Source organism: Sus scrofa, chromosome 13, assembly GCF_054392235.1.
Source record: "Sus scrofa isolate SSC_HxYL_T2T_F1_AM1 chromosome 13, Sscrofa_HxYL_maternal_Yorkshire_Landrace_v2.0, whole genome shotgun sequence".
NCBI lineage: Eukaryota > Metazoa > Chordata > Mammalia > Artiodactyla > Suidae > Sus > Sus scrofa.
Window position 1 is genome coordinate 101,365,039 of NC_139395.1, and position 14,662 is coordinate 101,379,700.

A 14,662-nucleotide genomic window follows, 5' to 3' on the forward strand; every position below is an offset into this window, starting at 1 on the left:
CAGCACCACTTGCTGAAAAGACTGACAACCCAGGAGAAATGAACAACTTTCTAGAGACATACAGCCTGCCAAAATTGAATCAAGAAGAAATAGATCAATTGAACAGACCAATCACTAGAAATGAGACTGAATATGTAATGAAAACACTCCTGCAAACAAAAGTCCAGGAACAGATGGCTTTACAGGCAAGTTCTACAAAACATACAAAGAAGAACTCATACCCACCATTCTTAAACTTTTCCAAAAGGTTGAAGAAGAAGGAACACTTCCAAAGACACTCTATGAAGCCACCATTACCCTAATACCAAAACCAGACAAAGATACTACCAAAAAAGAAAATGATAGGCCAATATCTTTGATGAATATAGACACAAAAATTCTCAACGCTAGAGAAATATATGGCGGTCTATCTGTTTTAGGTCAACATTTTGGCAGTCCATATGATGACCAGAGAAGAACCCCAAAGGCTCTGGGGCTGGTGAGGAAACAAATGTGATGGCCACTACTGAGCTTGAAGAGCTCACTGCTTTTCTTGTCAAGGATGAAGTTTGAAGGTACTTCTTTCTCCTGGATCTGAACTCTTTGCATTTGAAGCTCTTCAGGCTTTATTTGGGATCTATTTTAAGATCTTGTATTTCTCATTAAGACTTTTTTTTATGTAAGTATTTCTATGTACTTGGCAATTGGATTTGATTTCATGATCAGACTGTTTCAACCAAAGCCGACTGGTCCTTTTACCATCCATTCAGGAGCAGGAACTGCTTTACAGAAACTGTCACTTCAGACATCAGCCCATTCCTTTGGAATAGGGTCTGTTCTCTGAAAACTGGCTAGAAAAGCCTTAGCCTCGATTCTCCAGGACCAAGCTACTTCCTTAGAATTGTCCAGTGTTAGCTTGCAGGTTGTTAGAACTGAGCTTAGTTGTATTTCTTAGCAGAATTTCTTAGCAGAATTTCTTATATTCTGTGGACTAAAGATGAACTGTGAGCCATGGTAAAATACTTTTCCAAAGTAATCAAAGATCCTCACAGACTTGCTGAGGAATTCAGTGTAGTTCTTCAAACTTATCAACCTAATTTTTCTGACTTATACCAGCTATTTCATAAGTTTGTTGGTAAGGGCTAGAAAATTTACCAACAAGCATTGTGAAAATTGCTAATTGAAAAAAATCCTGGAGTTCCCATTGTGGCGCATCAGAAACGAATCCAACTAGTGTCCATGAAGCTGTAGGTTGGATCCTTGGCCTCGCTCAGGGGGTTAAGGATCTAGTGTTGCTGGGAGTTCTTATCATGGCTAATGGAAATGAATCTGACTAGTATCCATTAGGACACATGTTCAATCCCTGGCCTCACTCAATGGGTTAAGGATCTGGCATTGCTGTCAGCTGTGGTGTAGGCTGGCAGCTGCAGCTCAGATTCAGCCCCTAGACTGGGAACTTCCATATGTCATGGGTGTAGCCCTTAAAAGCAAAAAAGGAAAAGAAAAAAATCCTGGGAAGTCTCTATAACTACAACCAGGAGACTAGCCCACTAATTTATATGCTTAGGAAATTGCTAGGCAACTCCAAAAAGCCATGGAGCAATTTCTTCGGCTTTCCCAAAATTCAGGCATATACACAGAAATCTAATGAACCTATCCATGGCTATTACAATCTACTTCAGAATGGTTTTAAACAAAATATTCTACCCAGGTAGCTTTTAACTCTATGTTTATTAATGGGCTGAATTGAGAACTTTCCCTTTCTAGTAAAAAGGACCAGAATAGAATAAGAAACTATCCATTCTAGATTTAGTTAATCTGGCAAAACAGCTGTATTGCACTCACCTAAATAATCTTGGTCCATCCTACTATTATAAAATAGCCTCAGCCTCCAAGTACTGAAACAGTTCAAACAGCAGGGATCTGTAATGTCAAGAGGCTCCCATCTCTATTCCTTTTTATTTCAGCCCTTTGAGAGATATATACCCTTTTCTCCTTAGTTCCTCTACCCGTACCCGTTTATTAGGCCAAGACTTAGAGAAGTGTCATGCTGGAATTGATTTCCCCCAAGTGGGGGAAATGATTCTACAATTTTACATTTGTCATCAAAATAACTAACCAGATGAATTAAATAATAACTCTTTGACCTTTTCAATTTGTCTCATCTCTGACAGTGCTAGAGCTGATTTTGGAAATACCATTTGTCCCTATTGAATCAGCTACCATCCTCCTTATTGGAAATCTCCAAGTGATGCTGGCAAAATTCACAGCACACTTCCCATCAAGATTCAGATACACCCCTCAAAATGTCTACCCAGAATTAATCAATACTGTGTAAGTAAGGAATCTCTTCAAGGTATAAAGCCCATAATAGAATATTACGAAGCTCATTATCATTACCCCTTATACTAACCCCTATAGCACCTCTATTTTACTGGTGAGAAAACCTAAGACCAAGGGTGGAAGTTTGTCTAGGACTACTGAGCAATAAACAACACCATTATTCCTTGCTGATCCTAATTTTCATACATTACTAATATCTAGTCCTACTTGAAATAAATCCTTTACTGTTATTGGTTTATGCAATGCATTCTTTAATACTGCAGTTAGTGAAGCTAGACAGTACCTTTTGGCCTTCACTTGCAATGAAAAACAGTTCACCTGGATAGTAATGCCTCAGCATTATACTGAGAGTCCTTGTTATTTCTTGCAAATTCTGAAGGCTGAAAATGATGGTGCAAAGTTCCCTAGAGTTTCTACTTGTTTGCAATATGTGGATGATTTGCCTCATTGCTCTCCTTTTCAAGTATTCTCATAAAAAGTTATCATCCACTTGCTAAAGCATTTAACCCTAAAGGGACATAAGTTTTCCAAAAAAAAAAGAAAAATTGAAGTTTGTTAGACCCGGGTTTGATATTTAGGGTGTTCAATATCAGAGCAAGGGCTACACCTAGATCTAAATAGACCTCATGACGTCGTAACTTTCCCCAGCCCAAAACAAAAGTGCCAGCTGTGAGGTTTTCTTGGGCTGGTTGGGTATTGCCAAAATTGGATTCCAGATTTCTCTTGTGGCCAATCCTCTGTATACTTTACTAAAAAAATAACAACTCTGACCCAATTTTATGGGGAAAACCAGACAACATAGCCTTCAGGGCCTTAAAGGAGAATTTAATTAAACCAACTGCCCTGCAGCATCTCGATTATCAGATTCCCTTTTCCTTTTTGTATGTGAAAAGGAAGGGAGTTCCCTCGAGGTAGCAGCCTAAAAACACATGGACCACCATTGACCCACTGGGTCTTATAGCCAGCAAATGGGCCCTGTGGTATGGGGATGTCTTAGTGCCACCATCGCTGCTGCTTTTTTCACTAAGACTACCAAGAAAATTGCTGTACGATTCTGTTTAATCATTTTTGTACTTAATTCAGTATAAGCTCTCCTGAATTCTCATCACACTCGCTATTTCTCAGTCTCTGTCTTACCTCCTGTGAAGTCCTGTTCTAACCTGCTTCTCACTCTTTCATGCTAAAGTAACCTTATCCCTGCTACTCTTTTCCCCTCCATCACTGACAATGTCTCTCACAACTGCTTAACTCAGATGGACCACATCCTGATTCATCATGGTGATCTGTAGGAAATTCCTTTGGGTAATGCTGGCTTCTCATGGATCACTGATAGTTCTTACTTAAAAGGTGATAATGGAAAATATTATGCTAGATATGATACTGCAACTCCTGTTGATGTTGTTGAGGCAGCATCTTTACCTACGGCTACTTCAGCCCAATAGACTGAATTATATAGGGGTTTTTTTGTGTGTGTCTTTTTAGGTGCACACTCATGGCATATGGAAGTTCCAAGGTTAGGGGTTGAATTGGAGCTGTAGCTGCCAGCCACAGTCACAGCAACACCAGATCTGAGTTGTGTCTGTGACCTACATCACAGCTCACAGCAACACTGGATCCTTAACCCACTGAGCGAGGCCAGGGATAGAATCCATATCCTCATGGATACTAGTCGGTTTTGTTACCACTGAGCCATGTTGGGAACTCCTGAATTATACATTTTTTATAGGGGTTTGTACTTTAGCCAAGGACAAAACTGCCAACATTTATACTGTAGTAGGAGCAGTGGGTTAAGGATCTGACCTCACTACAGTGGCTTGGGTCACTGCTATGGTGTAGGCTAATTCCTAGCCCAGAAACTTCCACATGCTGTGGGCATGGCCAATAATAGATAGATAAATAAATACAAATAAATAAATACATAAAATCTTTATATACTGACGGTAGACATGCCTTTGGAGTAACTCATCATTTTGGGGTGTGGTAGAAGCAATGTGATTTCAATACTTTCAGCAGAAATAAATATGACCCCTATGTTCAGAAATTTTGGGAAATTCTTTTACCCACCACTTTAACTATTATCAAGATTATGGACATTCTAAACTTGACTCCCTGGGAGATACGGGAAATCATCTTGCTTGTATTTCTGCAAAGAATGCTGCCTTTATAGGGACCAATGAAAGCCAAACTTCTGTCATGGAACAATTAAAGAAAATATTGATTATTGATTTTCTGTCATTCTGGAAATTGGTCTCTGGTAGTGACTTACTGGATTTCTTATTTATCTCAACATTTGTATCAGTGATATAAATGTAGACACAAAAGAACAGGATTATGAAATTCCACGTGACAAAATGTGTAAAAAAAAAGCTAACAAGATAGGTTAACAGAATACAGATTCAAGGGAGTTCCCTTTGTGGCGAAGTGGAAATGAATCTGACTAGTATCCATGAGTATTGGGTTCGATCCCTGCCTCATTCAGTGGGTCGAAGATCCGGTGTTGCTGTGAGCTGTGGTATAAGTCACAGATGTGGCTCAGATCCCGAGTTGCTATGGCTGTGACGTCGGCCGGCAGCTGTAGCTCCAGTTTGACCCCTAGCCTGGGAACTTCCATACGTCTCGGGTGCAGCCCCCAAAAGCAAACAAAACAAAACAAAATAATACAGATTCAAATTAACCTTGATAGGCTACATCTTATTTTAGTCATAAGGCTGAGAAGCTAAATGGGCTTAATAAATGTTGGACTAAAACAAATGGAGTGATGGATATTTCTCCAGCAAAGACGGATTTATTCCAATCAGAGAACTGCAATTTCGGTCTCTTACCATGTTGAGCCAAATGCACTTTCCCACACAAAAAGGAAAGGAGGAACTTTTATAGAGAAAACAAAGGAAGTTTGGAGGGCTATAGTAAACCTTTGGCTTTTCACAGGCTGAATTCTTGCCAGGAAAGAAGAGTTTTTCAGAGTAGTTGGAGTGTTACCGTTGAGACTAGAGACCTTAGGTTACTTGACCATTATTCTTAAATGTGGATAAACATTAATTAACATTTTAAACAGAATTTCTTTTCATATAGTGTCTGTATGCAAAATGAATTATTTGCTGATTTAAACTTGGAGGACTGAATCAACTATTGATTTTTACTAATATATTCAGGAATGTGAGTTTGTGTAGTATATTGCAGAGCTTTTTTTCTTTATATAACACTATTTTTTTTTTTGAGTGGTTTTAGATTTACAACAAAACTAAGAGGGAAATAGAGTGTTGCCATATGCTCTCTGCCCCTACACCCCCATTATCAACATTGCTCATCAGTGTGGTTCATTTTTTATCAAGAAGGATGAACCTATATTGACAAATCATAATCATTCAAAGTCCATGGTTTACTTTTAGGGTTCATTCTTGGTATTATACATTCTATGGGTTTGAAAAAATACATAATGACATATATCCATCCTTATAATGTACAGACTATTCTCACTGTCCCAAAAATCCTCTGTGCCTCTACCTATTCATCTCTTCCCACCCTCCTACTCTTGCTCCCAACAACCACTAACCTGTTTTATTTTTTACTTACTCTGTCTGAAGTTTTGCCTCTTTTGAAATGTCATATGGTTAGTTGTAGGGAAGTTTATGTTTAGTTTTATAAGGGTAGTGTAAGCCCTGAGAGTTGGCTTTTTTTTTTTTTTTTTTTTTGGTAAAATAAGTGTTTGACTTAAGCTTTGATTGCCGAGGCATCCACTTCAAAGAGGCTATCTGGAATAAACACACTGCCAGGCACAAGATTAGGAGTTCACATCGTGGCTCAGTGGTTAATGAATCCGACTAGGAACCATGAGGTTGCGGGTTCACTCCCTGGTCTCACTCAGTGGGTTAAGGATCCGTCGTTGCCGTAAGCTGTGGTGTAGGTTGCAGACACAGCTCAGATCCCGCATTGCTGTGAGCTGTGGTGTAGGTTGCAGACGCGGCTTGGATCTGGTGTTGCTGTGGCTGTAGTGTAGACCAGCGGCTACAGCTCCAATTAGACCCCTAGCCTGGGAGCCTCCATATGCCACTGGTGCAGCCCTAGAAAAATACAAGAAAAAAAAAAAATCAGATAAAGGGCCAGGATGTGCCCCCAACCCTGCCATGAGACTCTTGTTTTAGAGATCCTGATCAATTTAAATAACTGTCAGTTTGGGCTGCCTTTTATTTTTTTTCTTTTTCTGAGTTTCAAATTCCCACCATTATGTTTGTTTATTTGTTTTGCTGCTTTTTTTGTTGCTTTTTTTAGGGCCGCACCTGTGGCATATTGAGTTTCCCTGGCCAGGGGTTGAATAGGAGCTGCAGCTGCCAGTATACACCACAGCCATGGCAATGTGGGATCTTTAACCCACTGAGTGAGGCCAGGGATCAAATCAGCATCCTCATGGGTACTAGTTGGGTTCACTTCGAATGAGCCACATCAGGAACTCCTCCATTATGTATTAAATTCACCAATAAAGAGTGAGCCATCAAAATCCTAGACCCTCATCTTTCACCCCAATGAAAGCAGAACCCCAGGCCTGTGTTCTCTCTCTCTCTACTGGTGACCTCATTGTACGCCCCTGGTGTGCCTTGTACACTTCAGGGCCTGTGAATTCTTTTTTTTTTTTCATTGTTTACTTTTTTTTTTTTTTTTTGTCTTTTTACCATTTCTTGGGCCGCTCCCACAGCATATGGAAGGTTCCCAGGCTAGGGGTCTAATCGGAGCTGTAGCCTCCGGCCTATGCCAGAGCCACAGCAACTCGGGATCCGAGCCGCGTCTGCAACCTACACCACAGCTCAGGGCAACGCTGGATTGTTAACCCACTGAGCAAGGGCAGGGATTGAACCTGCAACCTCATTGTTACTAGTCGGATTCGTTAACCACTTTGCCACGAAGGGAACTCTCTTCATTGTTTTCTAATGGTTATTGCTAAAGGAAGTCTGTGATATGGAACATCATTTCATATGTTTACTTGCCATCTGTATATGGTAAGATGTCTGTTAAGGTCTTTGGCCCATTTTTTAACTGCGTTGTTTGTTTTCATATTGTTGAGTTTAAGAGTTTTTTGTATATTTTGCATAATAGTCTTTTATCAGATTTTTTTGATAAAGATTTTTTTGATAAATTTTGAAAATATTTTCTCCCAGTCTGTGGCTTATCTTCTCATTCTCTTGACATTGTCTTTCACGGAGCAGAACTTTGTAAGTTTAATGAAGCTTACCAGTGATTTCTTTCATGGGTCATGTCTTTTGTGTCACAGCTAAGAAGGCATCATCATACCCAAAGTCATCTAGGTTTTCTCCTGTGTTATCTTCTAGGAGGTTTATAGTTCTATGTTTTCATTTAGGTTTGTGATTCCTATTTATCCATAGAACAAATTGTTGGCATATAAATTCCCAAAATGATATTATATTCCACAGATTACTTTTATAATTATGGCATATTTGTTTAGATTGGATTTTTAATTTTTTTAGATTTTAAATTAAGTGTGAATATGCAATGTTTTGTACTCCATAGATATTTTAACTAGGTATTCTCCAAAGTGTTATCATAATTACATATAGCAGAAGGTATGCTACAATTATAAAAGTGCCAATAATTTCAATAATCTGCTGGGTGTTTTGCAAGAAGGAAGAATCTAGAACCAGAAAATTTTAAAAGTTGAAGAAGGACTGAATTTGAATTTATACCACAGCCTGTTTTCACATATAATTTGGAAAGCTAATCAGTTTAGCCTTTAGAGCTTTAATGGAACAAGGAAGATGAAGTACACATTAAGTCACTGTCCTCTTATCATTTCATTTACCTTATATTTTTAACATCTCTACCTTGAGCCATCTGTTTGGGTAGCTTGGAAATCCAAACAAGGGTCAAATCACAGAATAATGCTTCCATTTGAAAGCACAAACTTAAGAGAAAAAGGAAATATTTTTTGGACCTTTAAAAAATAATGGAAAACAAAACTTATTCAGAAACTGTCTTAGACCTGGGAAATCATGATGTCTATTGGATTTACTTTTATGATCTACAATGTTCCTCTTTTTATGGCCTTGTTCAACATATTTCTCATGCATTAGGAAATCCCAATATTTGGCCCAAAATACATATATTATCTCCCCTCTGCTATAAAATCATAGGAAACTCTCTCTAAAGTCTTCCTCACACAATGCAATGAGCATATCAACATACAAACTTAACAAGACCTATCTTCTCAAAATTGTGTTCTAGATTTATATTTTCATGTAAACATGAGCCCTGTAGACACTTAACTATATACTGATGGACAAACAAACATTCTTCAGGCTACCCTGTCTCACACTACCTCTCCATTCCATGCCCTTCCTCTGCCCTTCGCTACTGTAAAATGCAGCAAGGTTAAGGTATTGTTGTAAGGGTAGCAGTTATTGCAATTCTTTTATTTTTCCTTTCACAAGTCAAGAATTTATTTATTTTTTCTTTTTTTATTTGTAGTGCCATTGTATTCATCCTACCCCTGAAGCTTGGTAGAGTGTGGAAAAACTTTCTTTCATCTTACATTGATATTGGTTAAATTGAGAGTGTATACTATCCATATCCAAGTTGGGGGTTAAGGCACTTGCTTTATAGAAGCCCATGTCCTTTGAAATGTCTCAAACTACTCTTCTTAGCCACCTCAACAGATCAATTGGAACTGAGGATTCTGTAATACAACTTTACATCTTTGGAAATGTTCTGTATCCTTTAGATTTGGGTACGTCCAGCCATTTGGATAGTTTTGTAAACAGTGAGTATATGTCAGGTCTCCTGGACGTGGACTCAGACAACACCAGTTCTGCCTGGTCTTGACATGTGTGTGCCCCTGTGTATGTCTTCCTGAGTAATAGTAAAATATCAGTACATTAACTACAATTATCTATTGGACAGATGCTGGGATATCATCCAAGACCCACATTGTAGATGCATCTAGGCCTCAGCAACTGTCTAGATCCATGGTTCTCAAAACTGGCTTCCTCATAGGCTAACCTGGTAAAATTTTTAAAAATAACAGTGCTTTGGCTCTACCCAGAGAGATTCTGGTTTAATTGTTATGCTATAGAGCTGGGAAACTAAAGACTAGGTCCAGCTCTAATATTTTGAGGGAAACAAGTACATTCTCTTTCAGGTTTGCCTCTGCATATTGCATTTTAAATTTTATTTATTTATTTATTATTTTTATTTAAAGGCAGGCTTTCTCTGCTTCTGAATTTACATGATGAAAAAAGGGTCCCTGAATCAATTATCTATGACAGAAGGAGTGGTCATCTTATGAAAGCATGGATGCTTCTCTAGTACCCTGTAGATCAAGATGTAGAATATGGTAGATGGCCAGTTTAAAAAAAAAAAAAAAAGCCCAAGCAGTTAATGTAATAGTGTCCATTCATAGAGAAATGATTTTGGATCGCTAACTCTTTTTCCTACATTGACATGTGAAACAGGATATTCCAGCAAAACTCTGTAGCTATATTTTCTTACATTTTTGAAAAATGTTTTAAATTTCAGAGGCTAATTGAAATTTGCTAATTAAATAATTATGTTTCCTTTAGCTAAGTTCTCTTTATTAGTTTTCATGAAAAGACTTTTTTCTTGTGCTGTGTAGAGATAGCTACCACTCAGGGGCAGCTGTCATATTCCTGAACCTCCGTTTATTTGTTGTTGTTGTTGTTTACCTTTTATTATTTTTTCCTACTGTACAGCATGGTGACCCAGTTACACATACAGTATATATTCTTTTTTCTCATGCCCCATCATAAGTGACTAGACATAGTTCCCACTGCTACACAGCGGGATCTCATTGCTAATCCATTCCAAAGGCAATAGTCTGCATCTACTAACCCCAAGCTCCCAAACCAACCTACTCCCTCCCCCTCTTCCTTGGCAACCACAAATCTATTCTCCAAATCCATGATTTTCTTTTCTGTGGGAAGGTTCTTTTGTGCCATATGTTAGATTTGTTGAATAGCCTTTGGGGGAGCAAGGAGGGGGATGGGGAACATGAGGAGCAAGGAATGTGGAAGCCTTAGGTGATAATGAAGGGCTGTGATTTTTCTCTTTCGACTACATTGTAGAGATAATCTCAAAGCTTTTCTAAGCAGTAAGGGGTAGATCTGTTCATCATAGAGCAAAAATTTTTATCGCCTCGATTATTGTTCATGCCTCAGACTACAAGCATGATCCTCTCCTACCTAATATTTATGAAATTAGTCCTTCTTTCCTTTTCACCCATCATTTAAAAAGCATTCGAGTTGGCTTTTCAGAGATTCTGAAACTACAATTTATCCAGTTCAAAAGAAAAAAATGTTAAAAAAATAATTACAAGCACCACAGGTGCTTTAACCTCCACAAGTCTGCATTCATCACTCTGCTAATGAGCCTCATCAAAGGAGGGAGGTGTTTCATCAGTGTCTGACAATCTTACTTTTCATGCAAGTGAGAAAAATGCTCACCTTGGCTTAATTTTGGCCTGTGTAAAGCCATAGTAGTGGCCATCATGTCACAGGAGATTGGCACCACCAGTAAGTCCCTACTTCTCAAAACAATTGTTTTTTTGTCTGAGAAAATTGCAGCCCTTTGAACACAGCATCACTGCACTGAGATCTCAAGGGAGTCTAGCATTCCTTGACCTCAGCTTCTGAATTTACATGATAGAAAATGGTCCCTGAATCAGTTATCTGTTACAGAAGGGTTCATCATGTTGTAACAACATGAATGCTTTTCTAGTAACCTACAGATCTAATTACCATAATTGGAAACAACTGTGAGGAGCTAAGAGCCTCACCCATTCTTCCTTCTCTGCACAAGTGCTTAAGAAGCATAAACTGGATTTTGAGCATTTCTGTTTAAAAAATTAGGTACTCAGCTTTCTCCCAAGGTCAGGATAATTGTTCTCTTTCCCAACTGAGATTGAAATAAACAGTGTTATCATTATGGTGTGCAAAAGAGCAACTTTAGTTCTTAATGAACAAGACACCAGTTACTTCTCAATACAGTACAAAAATTTGATTCATACATATTTAATATAATTGCTACCCTTATCTCTTTTCAAAAGTCTCTTATCAAAGAAATAGTTGGGAAAAACTCACATGATGAAGTTAAAAGAAAATATGAAAATGATCTCATTTAATTTTTTCAAAAAATGTAATGATCACACTGGTCTTGATAGTCTCCTTTTGAAACAGTTCATATTTAATCTTTATCAAGCCCAATTTATTTCTTCTTATTTATTTACTTATTTTGTCTTTTTAGGGCCACACCCATGGCATATAGAGTTTCCCTGGCTAGGGTCAACACCATAGTAATTCCAGATCCGAGCCACATCTGCGACCTACAGCACAACTCATGGCAATGCTGGATCCTTAACCCACTGAGCGAGACCAGGGATCAAACCTGCATCCTCATGGATGTTAGTCAGATTCATTTCTCCTGAACCATGACTGGAACTCCTCAAGCCCAATTTAAATATGTAGAAACTTAAGAGCACCTCTCAAGGATATTGTATAGAAGATTGCAGAGCTGTTTGGCCCCTGTCCAGCCCCCAGCATTTTAACCTGAGAAGAGAAGGCCAGAGAGTTTCACATTTTAGTATAGGAGATTATATTAGATCCAATACTTTGACCATGGAAAGAGATGCCTACAAACACTGATAAGATGATGATGATGATGATGATATTAAGTTACATCAATCATATGTTTTCACATTTAATCTGAGTACAGTGCATTCACTCTTTTGTTCTTTTTCATTCTTTATTAAAATTAATACCCTTTGGTATTCAGGAGACAGACTGAAAAGCAGAGGCTCAGTTAATGCCCCCAGAAACACTTCTTTAGGAGAGAGAGTACCCTGGAGCTAAAAATATAATTCTTGGCTTGTCATATCTTGTCAGAGATTAGAGCAGACAGAACATTGAGTACAAATATTCACCAATACAGAAACATATAAACAAATTATGGAACATCCACAAAATAGAACAGCCATTATAAAAATACCTAGAAACTGTAAATAGAGAAAAATCAGCAAGTTATAGAACAGTCTCATAAAAAAGGAGCAAATAAACTCCCCTTCTCCCTAAGAAAACAAAAGCAAGATCAAAAAAAATAATCTCCTAAATAACACATATGTATATCTTTTTGTATAAACATAGAGAAAATTCTGAAAAGATATTATTACCACTGGAAGATAAGATTGGAGGGATGAAGAAGTTTACTGTTTATTTGATATATTTTCATATTGTTAACATTTATTTTAACAAGCATTTGTTGCTCTTTACTATATGAATAATATACATTTTTTAAAAGCTGGGACATAGGTTAAAGAAAGCAAACATTACAATTACTGTTCCGTAAACAGTTGTTATTTGCAAAAAGAGTTCCCTGCTCTGAGGAATGTCTGAACTCCACTTAGCATGAACACTCCAGACACAAATGAACAAAACTAATTCCTTTCTCTGGGTGAGTTCAGCCGGGAAATGAGTAGCATGAATCATTGGAGTGGAAAAGACCAAGCCCTCCTGGTCTTTTTTAGATGCGCAGTCTGACGTCTACAGGGGAAGTGAAATATTCCTCTGCATTTCATAGCAGTTCCAGATAGAAATACAAGTTTCTGGCCCCCATTTCACTGAACTTTGAACTTCCTCATAATTCACACTCCTCATTTTATAACATGTAATTGTCAGGTAAGGGGTAACATTTTCTGTTTTACTGCCTGACTGGAACTAAATATAGAATGACTCCACTTTAAACCCAAGGTCTTGTTTACAGCTTGAGGCCCCAGACCTTAAAAGGGACAGGCACTGGCAGAGAGAGAAAGAGAAGCCTAGGAAAGCAGCCAGGATGGCGTGGAGTCTGGGGGTACTAGTCCTTGCTCTCCTCATTGAGCTCATGTTACAAGGGTTGTATCAAGTGGAAGACCTCTATCTGCTAAGCACCTAACAGTTGACAAGGCATCCTAGGTTTGCAAAGGTCCTCTACAGCAACATCTCCACTGTCTCCCACAACAAGCATGGGGGCCTAGGAGAGCTGTAGCAATGGCAGTTTACTGACTGGGAAACCAAGAGTTAGGGACACTAAGGTGATAACCCTCAATTCCCTCAGCAGTTTGTTCACAAAGTTAAGGACAGAATCATGTCTCTTTAGTCTCCTGTCTCCTTCAGCCAGAGCTTCAGTTTTGTCTCTTTTATTACTCCTGTTTCCAAGGTAGATTTTGTTTGTTAAAAAACAGGCCTGCTGCTTAAAACAGTTGGAAAGCTAATGATCCATAATAATGTTTCCAAATCTCCAACTGATATTACTATTTATCATTCAGAATGATAAACTTGAATTTCCAGGAATTCTCAGGAATTCCTGAATCATAAATTATTCTACATTTTTGTAATATTTATTTACAAGCTTTTAAATAATAAGTGCCCATCATAAAAGTGAATAATTTTCTGTGATGATATGACGCTAAAAGTTTCAACTGTTTCTGATACAAATAATATTTTTATAGTTCATTATTATTATTATGAACCAAAATATAATGAAAAGATTATTTCAACAACATGTAAAAATGATCTCTACTCAATATAGACACCAGATATAGAAGAATATTAACATAAAATAATTTCTATTTAAAATCACTTAAAAATTGAAAAGGAATACAAATATTTGATATTTAAAAGATTTTTTACGATGACCATTTACTTTTATTTGACAATTACATAGTTTTTTAAAAAAGTATAGTTGATTTACAAAGTTTCTTCAGTTTCTATCGTATAGCAGTGACCTAATCACAGACAGTTCCCTGTGCTGTACAGTAGGACCACGTGGCCCATCCATTCCAAATGTTACAGTTTGCATCCACCAAACCTCAAATCCCTGTCCATCCCACTCTCCCTCCCCTCCTCACCCCCTCCATCCCTTCCTTCCCCCTTCCCCCTCCCCCGCAACCACAAGTCTGCTTTTCATGTCTGTGATCTGTTTTGTAGATAGGATCATCTGTGCCATATTTTAGATTCCACATATAAGTGATAGCACATGGTATTTGTCTTTCTCTTTCTGACTTATTTCACTTAGTATGAGAAACTCTAGTTGCATCCATGTTACTTCAAATGACATTTTTTCCTTTTTATGGCTGAGTAGTATTTCATTGTCTATATGTACCTCATCTTCTTAATCCATTCATTTATTGATGGACATTTAGGTTTTTTCCATGTCTTGGCTATTGTGAATAGTGCTGCAATGAACATAGGGGTGCATGTATCTTTTTGAATGAAAGTTTTGTCCTGGATCTTATGGTAGTTCTATATTTAGTTTTCTGAGATACCTCCATATTATTTTCCATAGC

General features: G+C 37.9%; 1 long non-coding RNA gene across 3 annotated transcripts in view; it reads left to right on the forward strand.

Moving 5' to 3' along the window:
- Positions 1–14,662, forward strand: part of LOC106505711 (uncharacterized) — a 51,449-nt gene that overhangs the window by 6,791 nt on the left and 29,996 nt on the right. The window contains exon 2 of one of the 3 annotated variants that reach the window (XR_014824150.1): positions 420–554. The exons of the other annotated variants lie outside the window; for them this stretch is intronic. This is a non-coding gene — a long non-coding RNA (uncharacterized LOC106505711). The remainder of the gene's footprint in view (positions 1–419; positions 555–14,662) is intronic. 3 annotated transcript variants of the gene reach the window in all.